At 44.3% G+C, this 12050-nt stretch overlaps 1 protein-coding gene across 1 annotated transcript in view; it reads right to left on the bottom strand.

The window, feature by feature from the left end:
- Socs4 (suppressor of cytokine signaling 4) overlaps positions 1–12050 on the bottom strand; it is an 18676-nt gene extending 6626 nt beyond the window's left edge. Inside the window, exon 1 of the mRNA XM_003471839.5 lies at positions 11764–12050. The gene's annotated coding sequence lies outside the window, so the exon portion shown is untranslated. The remainder of the gene's footprint in view (positions 1–11763) is intronic.

Below are 12050 nucleotides of genomic sequence, written 5' to 3'. Positions count from 1 at the left end.
GGTTCTGAGAAGGTGCCTGCCACAGTCCCTCCGTTGATGCTCAGACTGCCTTATTTTGGGTCAAAGAGCATCATCTAGATCTACACGTTTGTATTTTTACAGCATCTCTCATGTGTGGCCATTTTTCTTTTGACCAATGCCTCAAAAAGGCTGGGGACAGAGTGTGTGACCAGGGGAGCTAGGAAGGTAGGAGCAGACAAGCTCTTACGGAGCACAACACTTACAAACCAGGCTTTTGACTCTCCGGAAGTGTTCCCGGGTTCCAGGCATTCTAGGTCTGTCAGGACATGAGCAATTTTTTATTCTGTATCAGATCTGCAATCTCTTCTGTGATGTTTTTCTCATCACCTATCTGTAGGCAGCCACTGCTCTAAACTTTTCACCAACTCCTCTGAGGCAAGCAAGATGGTTTTGAGAGGTAGCATTGCACATTTTGGCGAGCTGTTTTGTTAACAAGTTAAAGGCTTTGGCAGTTTCATTAGCTATAATTTCTACAACTGGTGGTAGTAGATAAGTGGTTCAGCACATAAATGGGGGTGTGGTAGCCCTAAGACCCAGCTTCTACCCATGGCAGGGCTGTAATATTGGATCATGTGCTCTGGGGCCATTCAGAGTCCTTTTAGTTACCAATATGTAGGACCTGCAGTTTTCGCTTAGTTTCTCTGTCTCCATGTACCTGGATACCTGGAAGTTCTCTCTGGACACAGTGGGCAGGGAAAAGGTGGACTGCTCCTGGCCGGCTGAGGTGTAGTGCGGGCCATCCTTCCGCATACCCAGAGGCTGTGCCAATGCTGTCCAAGCCTCTCAGCAATGGGAGAAGTGAGACAAGGAGTGGGGGCCTGGCTCAGGATCCTTTGGGGACCCTGTTCCTGAGTTTTCCAGGTGGTTAAATTATTCAATCTTTGACTTATGCATGGTAGGCTTCTGACGGGGACAGTGAGCCATTTTTTCCATCAGGCTCGGCAATTCTAACAACTGTGGTCCTGAGAAGCCATATCCCGGAGATGAATGTAGGGGCTGCTTGGCCACCTTGACTGTGCTAGGATGATAGAGAATGGGACCCTCCAAAGGGGTTTCAGGGATTGGACTGTTTTTTACCTGCACTGCACCTCCTCTTTTATGAGTGCACCACCATGCCCAAGGCATCTCCTCTTTTAAAAGAGTGAGCATCTGAGGTCAAAGCCAAGAGCATTTGTTCTTTAACTTGCTAGTATAGAGTGGCTAAGGCTAAGCCTACACCTGACTCTTACCGCAAGTGAGGAATGACATCCCCCTTTATTCCCTCAGTAAAGCAGCGTGCCTAGAGAATTACACAGGAGGACAGCCCAGTTCGTCTGGTGGTGAGACCAGACCCAGTCCTCAGCAGGGCTACAGCTGGTCCCGTGCAGGGAATTTCTCCACAGCCCACTCGACTGTGGCTCTGCAGTCTGGCTCACTTGTGCCATTTTCCTTGTGCTCTGGGGACAGCATGCTGCATGCAGTCTCTAACTTTTAGTCCTGTGGTCACCAGCTGCACGACCTCCAAGAGGAATGCTGGTCTGCTCGCTGTCTGTGGCTTTCCAAACAGGAAATGACTCCTCTCCAGCCGAATCGGCCACCTTGGACCCCTTCTCGGTATGGTGGGGAAGGCCTCTACCCTTGCTGAGACGGTGCACACAGACTAATGAGCATGTGCAGCCATGGCCTCGGGAAGTTCAGCGGAGTTCATAACCGAATCTTTAAATGGGGCTCCCGATACTGTGCAGGCCACAGTGGCCTGGGGCCCTCGCCATGGGATATTGCACACCACTCAGGCCTGCTGGAGAGTCACCCAGCCTGTGGGGGTGTCCTGAGGCAACTTTCTGACCAAAGCTGGAGTTAGTGCCTTGGGGAATGCAACCCTGTCACCTTCAAATTTTCACCAGCCACGTGGGAGGTAGCATTTATTTTCGATCTGAAGCCAAGTCCCTGCTGTCAATAGGATGCCATTCTGCCAGGGGCCAAGGAAACGTGGCAGCTGCAGCCACGGCTTGTCTTTCCCCTGGAAACTGTCAGCTTTGCTCTCCAGTTGGCTTTCTGGTTTCTCTGAGTGGCCATGGTGTCTTCCTACTGGTGTCCCTGACAGGACATGACTGCCACTCTTGTAAGGGGCCATACAACATGTAGGAGTTCAAGGATTTCTCTACCATGTTTCATGTTTTCTCTGGAGTTTATTAGACCCTTTTCTTTATATAGAGGTCCCCATACATGGAGGTATATTTGGAGCTTTTCTCTTTCTGGAGGAGAGGGAGAATGTTTTTGAAACAGGGTCTCGCTTTGCAGCTCAGGTTGGTCCTGAACTTTCTATGTATCCCAGGCTGGCCTTGAACTCACAGTGATCCTCCTGCCTTAGCCTCCAGAGTACTGAGATTACAGGCACGCACCACCATACCTGGCTTCTGTGTATACATTTACACCAGTTGGAGGCTGTGGGTTAGTGTGGTAAGCTCTGCCTTTTGTGCCAAGGCCCATTTTGGCAGAGACTAGGCCTCAATGACCAAGCTTGGGGTTACCGCGAACATCTTGCAAGGTATTCTCCCTCTGTTATGACACTGCCACTGCCAGTGAAATGTGCTGTGTTGGGCAGCTTGGGGGCAGGGCCCTCCAATCTGGTCAGTTGCAGTCACGCTCTGACTGGCCCGATCTGACAGCAGCAGGGGTGCCACACCACTCCCAGGTATCTGTGCGGATGTGCACATAGCATCCTCTGGTACTGTACCTAACCACCCTGACCTTAACCGGCATTGACCTTTATACTCCCTTAATGTCAACACTGAATGTGATCCTTAGACCGTCAAGTCTTGTCCCAGTTTGTCAGCCTCTGCCACCCAAAGGGCCATAGTGGCTAGTACTATAGGCAGGATGGTGGCCAGCCCTGAGTGACAGAGTCCAGCTGTTTGCAGAGGTATACCGCTGGCAGATGCCATGACCCCCACATCCGGGTTAAAACACTCACTGCCTAGCCGATATGCTCGCTGATGTCCAAGAAGGACTTAGCCACGTCTGGAAGTCCCAGGCCTCTTTGATCTCTTTGAGAGCTGTTTGCTGTACTTGTTCCCACATTAGGGGTTCTTGTTCTCCCCACTGGCTGACTTTACAAGGGGTTTTGCCAAGATCCCAAAGGTAGGTACCCAAACTCTATAAAAACCTGTGGCTGCAAGGAACTCCCGGACCTGGCGGCAGCTTGTCAGTACTGGGACTGAGGAAACTACCTGCTTTCCCTGATTCAAATCAATCCTGTCTCTGCAACCAATGGAAAATGAGGTAATGGACTTTCTCCTGGTGAATCTGGGCCCTGTTTCCTGGAGACCTTGTACCCAGCCTCCCACAGGAGAGTGAGGAGCTGTCAAGCTCCTCTAACGTCATCCTCCTGAGACCTTCCAGCCAGCAGCAAGTCACCACATCCGGGAACAGGACACAGCTGTGCTGATCCACAGGAAAGGCTCTCAGATCAGTGGCCAGCACCACACCAAAAATGGTTAGGGAATTTCTGAGCTCCTAGTGCAACCTGGTTCAAGTCAGCTGGCCTCTGTCATCATTTTCTGGACTTTTCCACTGGAAGGTGAAGATTGGCTGGCTTTGTGGGGCCAGGCAGATGTAGAAAAAGGCATCTCTGAAGTCCAGATATGTAAAGAAAGCAGCTTCAGCAGGGATGAGGCCCAAGAGAGTATAGGGATTTGAGACAACTGGGTGCCAGAGGCTTTAGGATCCTGAACCGGCAGCTGTGCCCCGCCTCTGAACTGGCAGGAAGGTGTATTCCAAAGTGACTGGCAAGGTTGGGGTGTCCCACAGTGCAAGAGCCTCTCTAGTGTTTCTGGACCCCAATCTGTGCCTTTCGAGAGATACAATATTGCTTTGGGTGAACTGGCTCTGTCTGGGATACTCTGGGCCGATTTGGGTGTGGGTGGATCATCTTCAGCACGCACAACAGGTAAGGTGAAAGGGATTTGGGCCCATAGCTCCTCTATCAGATCTCAGCCCGGAAAGTCATGGAGGGCTGGGGAGGCACAGTGACTACTAGGTGACTTTGTGGCTGTCTACAGTGCACCTTCAGGACAGCAGGCAAGAACAGCATGTTCAGCTGCCCAAGGTACCCATGACAGTGGCTCATCTCTCTGAGAGGCAGTATACGGGTTGGGTCACTACAAAATACCCCCAACCACATTTATTCGGATCACAGGCTCTTGGGGCCCCAACAAAATAGAACCTGGTCTGTCTTAGTCTTCCCACAGTCTTTATGGCTGCATATGAAATCATCTTTGGGGGCCCTGTCAGGCTGTGATGCTGGCTGCTGTCGCCCCTGGACCACATGGCCTCTTCTTTCTTGCATGAGGCCTCCTGGGAATTACTGTGCTAGAGAGGGTACCTGTCCTTCCAGTGGCCCATATGACGACAGTAAACATACTGTCCCGTCCTAACTTGGGTCCTGGATCAGATGACCCTCCCAGCCGCACCCCATTTTGGCACTGTCCCTGTCCTTGCGGGACACCTTTCAGTGTCTGACTATTTCACCACAGAGGCCGTCAACAAGCCTGCCCTGTGCTGCACCTTCTGGCATTCTCCCCTCTGTGACACTCCGTCACGGGTGACAAACACCTCGGTTGCTATTAGAAACAGTTACAATACCTGCGGGGAAATGCCTTTGGGGTGGCATAACTGAGAATTGCAGCACTTCTTAGCTCACCTAAAGGTTTTCAGCTCCATTTAATGTTAAATCCAGGGCGTGTAGCATTTTGATCAATGTAAAGTAATTCACATTCATTGTGGAAAAAGTCAAACCAAGTATCACGTTATGCATACAAACTCACCAGAAGGCTATCAGTCAGGAGTGGCCACCATACCATTTTCACTGCCCATGCAGGTACGGTAGCAGCTGCAAAGGCAAGGACTAGAAACGAAGTTTTGGGTGTCACTTCTGCTCCATGACAGGCACACAACCTGGCTTGTTCAGTTCAGTGTGCTGCATACAGAGAGGCGGATGCCACCTATCTTGTAGGCTGGGGACTGCGTGAGGGTGCACTGATAAAGCACTCGGCCCCTATGTGTGTTCTGCACTCAGTAAATGCCAACATGTACTTCCCTGTATTTAAAAATAAAGATCAGATACGCTATTTGGTTAAAGCCACAGGTGAGTTCTGCCCAGCTCACAATGAAAAAATCAGACTACTTGTCTCTAGCCTGATACTAACTACAGAGTACAGACTTTTATGAGCGAATATAATTTGGAGGAACACAGGCAGTGTTTTCAAGTGAAAAATGATCAATATGCCAGATACAGCTGGAATCAATAGACTATGAAGTTATAGGGCAATGTGTCATTTTCCTCCCGAGAACAATCTCCAGCCTTCCTTCGGTACAAGTTGACTTTGGCACGGTTTGCCCCCTCGGAAGTAATAGCTCCAATCAATTATCCATGGATCTTAGATGAAGAGTACTTAGGATGCTAATGCCGCAGATGTCCATAAAACAGTGAAAAACACCAATGTCCTATGTAAGTTTTCCACACACTTACACACTTTTCATACATTTCAGAATTAATGCACTGAAAATCTTCTGGCTGATTATTGTTTCACAATTATCTCAGAATCACAGCCTTACATAACCTTTCCAAAGCTTTTTTTTTTTCTAGAAATCTGAGTTCGTGATGGAGAAATCCTACTTTTAGCCACATGTAGTAGCACATCCCTATAATCCCAGTTACTTGGGAGGCTGAAGCAAGATGATGGCAAGTTTGAGGCCAGCCTGGACAACTTAGTGAGACTGTCTCAAAACAGAATTAAAAAAACAGGCTGGAGATGGAGCTTAGCAGTAGGGCCCTTGCCTAGCAGGCATAATAAGGTCCTGGGTTCTAGTCTCAGCTGGGAAACAAACTTTCTGCCACATCGCTGTTAGCTTTTAAGTAGGAAGAAAGTATCATTTCTATTTAGATTGTCTAAAAGTAGAAAAATTAGAATTTAACTTGAATACATGGGTGATAACAATACTGTTAGACTGTTACTTGTCAGACTGTTACTTATCAACTGTCAGGCTGTTACTTGTCAGACGGTATGTTGTTTCTGAGGGAACAGTGGCAGCCCCCCCCGAATCTGACAAGGTACAGTAAGCTCTATTTCTTCCTTTATTTTTGTGGTACTGAGGATTGAAAGCAAGGTGCTATTCTGCTGAGCTACATCCCTAGCCATTTTACTTTTTATTTTGGGGCAAGATGTCACTTAGCTGCCCAGGCTGAACTTGCAGGTCTTCCTCCTCAGCCTTCAGAGGAGCTGGGATATAGGTGTGTGTTACTGTGTGTGTGTGTGTGTGTGTGTGTGTGTGTGTGTGTGCACGCACGCGCGCTCTGAGACAGGGTCTTGCTATGCAGTTTGGGCTGGCCTTGAACTCACTATGTAACTCTAGTTGGCCTCTAACTTGTGGCAATCCTCCTACCTCTGCCTCTCATAGCTATGTTATTTTAGTAAGAGAACCTCTTTAATATACTGCAATGAGATATAACTATGGAAATTTTATTACATGAGGCTTGCTAGTTATTCCAAAGTCCTTAAGCAAGTAGTTGAACTTTTAAGAGTTAAGCATGCGTCTTTCACAAAATGACAAGTGTTCCAAATGTAATGACGTTCACAGAGATAGCAAGTGGCTCTCAGAGGCTATGGAGCTAGTGGTCCAGGTTGGCCTGGGTCTCGCAGTGATGCTGAGCAAATATATTCTTAAAAAATACATGCATTTAATTAGCCATATCGTGGTATAGGTTACTTCTCTGCACTTAAAACAGAAAAGGTTTTCTAATTTCTTTCTTGAGCTTCATTAAACCAAGATTCTTAGAACATAAAAATTCAATCACACCACTTTCAACAGAAACAACATCACTAAGTTTTGGTGGGAGCAAAACCGTCTTTAGTGTTATAAAGACCAAAGGGTTTTTACAAAAGGTCCTTTGGTGTCTTGCCTACACATGTGAAACCTGAATGTCAAAGCTGTGCAGGGCTCTGAATCAGAATGACTCATTCCAAACAGCCTATTATTAATTCCGGCAGTTTTATCTGGTTGTTTTTTTGTCTTTTTCTGTAGTGCTGAGGATTGATCCTGGACTCTTGTTCGTGTTAGGAAAGTACTCTTATCACTGAGCTGCGTACACTCCTAGCCCTTCATTTTCATTGTTTTGAGACATTGTCTTGTTAAATTTCCCAGACTAGTCTTGAACAGCGCAATCCTCCTGGCTCAGCCTCCTCAGTAAGCGGGATTACGAGTACCAAGTTGAAGATCTTTGACAGTAGTTGCAAAGAAGCTTTTTTTCCCTCCTCTTTTTATTTATGTATTTAAAAAAATTGTTTTTTGGTGTTGGGGATCAAACTCACTTTTTTTTTCCTTTTAAAAGAGATTGAAAGAATCATTGCTTTGGTTTTTTTGTGTGTGTGTTTTTCTTTCTTTTTTTTTTTTTAATCGGTACCAGGGATCGAACTCACAACCACACACTTGCAAGGCAGGTGCATATGCCGCTGAGCTAAATCCCCAGCCTGAGAATCATTGCTTTGGTTCCTGATTCAATTTAATTTTTTATGAAAGGGAACTATGTTACAATGCTCTGGGGAGTAAACAGTGACATTTTAAAAAATCACTTTTTAATGAGTGAGATACAAATGGCTGAAACACTGTTTATACAAAAGCCATTTCAAGCCAGGTATGGTGACTCACTCCTGTAAGCCCAGCAATTGGGAGGCTGAGGCAGGAGGATCCTTGCAAGTTCAAGACCCGTCTGAACTGCACAGAAAGAGCCTATCTCAAAAAGAAAGCAAATTTCCAAATTCAGAAGCCATTTTTCCCTGGTTTCACTACCAATTGCAATGACTAGACTAACAAAATCACTGTCTCATGTGACCCATCACAGACAAAAGATTTAAATGATATTTAGTTCTACTGAATAAGGCTGGGAAAACAATTAAAACTTAATAAAAGGTTAAGCTTTATCTGGAAAATTATTTTTATTCTCTAAGATGTCAGATAACACAGTATTACAGATTTTTATGTATTTATTGAATTTATGTCCATAAACGTGGATGCATTTTTAAGACCAGAATTCACATAAATACTAACTTGAAGTAAATTTAGTTTACAAAAATTTAGTATGCTACATAAAAAAATCACAAATGAACTATTATTCTGGTAGTAATTCAGCCCTACCAAATTCACGATTTCATGTTTACCTGCTATTGTGTGCCCCCCAAAATCCCTGAAAGCATTCTGATCACATTCTATGATACTGGATTTAGAGTCTACAGAAACATTGAGGTTCTACATAAAGAATCTGTTTGTTAGCAAACAACAGATGAATTCCTTGGAGTGTGGCAGAAGAAAAAAAAAGAAAGAAAATGGCTTTGTTCATATCCAGAAAAATGCTTAAAATTAAAATACATGTATTTCTCATAAAAACAATACAGATTAAGTTCAATAAATGTTTTAGATATGTCCTTTAAAAAATAGCTAAATCTTATGAGACATAACTACAGTAATGGCAATTAAAAATAAAGAAGAAAATCCCTGTCTTGTGGGATTTTCCCTCTCCTTTCCCTGTTTCCCCACTTTCTCTACTTTTTTGCCCGATTAGCTTGACTATCCAGTGTTCCCCAATGTGCATTCTAGTGGTCACTACTGAAAGATTAATGCATTCTGTGGAGGACTAAGTTTTACTGCATTAACACATTTCATGTGACCACAGCTAAAAATAACACACATTCTAAAATTGCTAAAACAGATTTTAATGTTCTTACCACAAAAACTTAACGCAATGAGTATGTTAATTAGCATGACTGAATCGCTCTGTTTGCATTCATCAAAAGAGGAAACAATTTTAACAGAATCTTAGGAACCAGAGTACTGAAGACACATTCTCAAAACATTTTAAGAAATAAACTGAGTAGATGTATTTTCCCTTCCAATTTGTAATTTCTAATTATTAAAAACAGTATGTGCCAGGCACGGTGGTGCACACTTGTAATCCTAGTACTTGGAAGGCTGAGGCAGGACTGCCTGCCTGGCGGTGAGTTTCAGACCAGCTTGGATATGTAGTGAGACTCTGTCTCAAAAACAACAACTCCAACAATAACAACAACACCGCTCAATATTTGCTTATTAAATAATACATGAGATGTTCAGAACAATGAGAGGGAAAAGATATACTTCCATTACCTAGAACAAGTGCATTTTCACATTTTTGCCACTTCTTTTATTCTGAGACCAATTCAATCTAAAGAGAAAGTATTTAAAAATTAAAAACCAACACTTTTTCACTATCCCACATTTAAAGGTAAGCATTGTAAAAATTGCCACTGGGAGCTAAAGGTCTGACCCTGCCACTTCCAGGTGCACACTGTCTTGAAATCTCCTTTAAAAGGTGTAGAGGTGGGGGTGCGAGTGGGGAATGTGGCTCAGTGGTGCAGCCAACGGCTTAGCAGCACAAGGCCCTGGGTTTACCTTGAGTGCCGCAAAACAACCTAACTCACTTAGCTTTTGTGTTCTTGGTAAAAATTGGGACACGTTCTTACTATTAAGATTAAAATGTCTGAAAACAACATACCTGGAGATTAATGAAAATCAATACAGTATTACTTTTAAAAAAAACATTTTCTTAGATATGAGAAGCAGGCAAGCAGCAAAATTAAGGAAAAGGAGAGGGTGAAAAAGGGCCACAAAAAATGCTAGACAGCCTGCACAGAGACACAGTTTAGAAATCTGAAGATAAAAGGGTTGTAACTCTGCGCAAAAGTCCTGGGTTCAATCTCCCGTGCCACAAAACAAAGACAAAACTTCCTTAAGGCAATACTGACACAGTCTCTTGGATAAACTCTATAGGATTGTGGCACAGTATTTATACAGAGGACACCACTGCTGGTAGAATGATAACCTGTGCAGGTTTTCTCACCTACTGCCCTGGAGACCAACAATCAGTGTAAGCCTACGAGTGTTAAAGTGATCATAACAGTGCTAACTAACCTCCACTGCGTTCAGTCTTCCCTCAACCTTGTTATCATCCACAGTCTGCTCAGCTTCCCACTCTGGTGAGACATACACTGTTAATGATGGCTATGTTCATTTGAAAAACTCTGACGCCCATCAGTGGCACTGATTTCATTTCAAAAAGCCTAGACTGTCTTACTAGACAGTTTTTTGTATGTATGATTTGAACATCTCTCTCTTTTAACAGGACCGGGACTCACAGAAGGCATTAAAATTTGTGGGCATGTGACTGAAACAAACATAACTGTGAAACATATTACATTAGCAAAAGCAAAGATACATCTTTTAATATTTGACAAATTTTACTGGATAATCATTTAAATCCCACTTAAGAACCTGCCCAAAGTATTCCATTAGTAGTGTAAGACATGAACAACAGTTAGTTTTATACTTCCATAACTATTTCCTAGGACTCTTAACAATTTGGTAAGAGCTCCAACTCAGAGATGAGGGATCTGACACTTAGCAAAGTAAAGTATATTCAAGGTCACACAGTGTATCAGAGTTAAAATTAAAGCCCAGAATTATTCAATCCTATTGCTTAGGATAATTCATACATGTGAAATCTGCAAAGGAAGTTTTTCTTTAACCCGGGAATCAAATAGTTTGATTGCTAAGTCAGAAAGGGCAGATGCGTGGACATCACTCACAGTTTTAAAGTCACCTGGTATTATGGATGCATTTAAAATATTTTATAGCTGTAACTCTTTCAACTTGTAGATATTTCTTATGCTGAGTGCTGAGTGGTATTACTCTTAAAATCTCATCATGATCTATTTAAAATAGAAACGAAAATTACCAGAGCTCATACTTTCTCCAGCGACATTGTTACTCAGATAAAAAAATTATAAATCAATCTGCCTCAAAAAGAATGAGCTCTAGGTAAAATTAAGTTACTCAGACATCATCTCAAATCCTTTTCCTCTTGCTGAAAATGAGCAGCACGTTCTTCTCTCACAATCCCAAATTTCTTTTTAAACCAATCACCCTTCCTTTTTATTCATGCATAAACGTCAGTTTCAAGCAAGCCTATGTGGAGTTCTAATACTAAAAGCAACTCCTCAAACAGTGCCACTAAGCCAAAAACATCGTCTAATTGTGCTTGCAACTTTTCGCAATGGAACTAGACTGAAAGGGAAATCAACGTAAAAAGGTCTCTTAGAGCATAAATGAAGTCTGATTGAAACTGAAAGGTGAATACTACAAAAATCTAGTAAATTTCTCAAAGAAACATACTCATGAAACAGTATCATCATTTTCACAATGAGAGACCGGGCTACCAACATGGAGAATGTCAAGACACAGCACAAACTTGAAGCCCAAAACCTTAGAAAGATTGTAAGGATCATATGAAGCACTCTCAGTATACACTTTAGTTCTAGTTCTCCTTTTAGATTCAAAGATCTACTTTGGTGCACTTTAGATGAGAACTGAATAGGGAAAACACAAGCTACTTTTTAAAAGAACTGTGTGGACACAGTCGCAAGATGTAAGCGTTAATTAATTCTTTATCTCTACAAAGATGACAGGGTGAGGGCATCAGGGAGGCCAAGATGAAAGCTGCGATTAGCACTCCCTTTCTTTTTCTCTACATGACCAAAGATCTGTCTAACTGCTCCAAGAAGGGGCTGGATCCGTCCAAGCCCTCGGATAGGGTCGCCCGGGAGGGAAATCTGGAGGGTTAGAGCAAGACCCCGGCCTTTAAGGCTAGGCAGCGGCCACCCTTCCCCCACTCACCTCCCGGAGCGCAGCTTCATCCAGGCTGTCGGAGAAACTGCCGCCATCACCGTCGCCATCACTCGGGGCGCTCGTGGAAGCGGAGACAAGGAGGCCCGGCTGCTCCCGCACCGCGTGTCGGTCCTAGAAGGCGGATGCCCTTCTGCCAACCCCCGCCTTCCCCTCCCCTCAACGCAAGGTTCCTGTCTCAGACTTGGCAGTCACCGCCTCCGCCTGCTCCCCAGGCGCCGCCACCACTTCCGCGTTCGGCTCCTTCCTTTCCTCTCTCATCACCCCAGCAACCAGCT

This window comes from Cavia porcellus, unplaced genomic scaffold, assembly GCF_034190915.1.
Source record: "Cavia porcellus strain 051 isolate PalLab524CR breed Dunkin Hartley unplaced genomic scaffold, mCavPor4.1 scaffold_1, whole genome shotgun sequence".
NCBI lineage: Eukaryota > Metazoa > Chordata > Mammalia > Rodentia > Caviidae > Cavia > Cavia porcellus.
The sequence above is the reverse complement of the archived record's forward strand: the minus strand, read 5'-3'. Positions and strand labels throughout refer to the sequence as shown.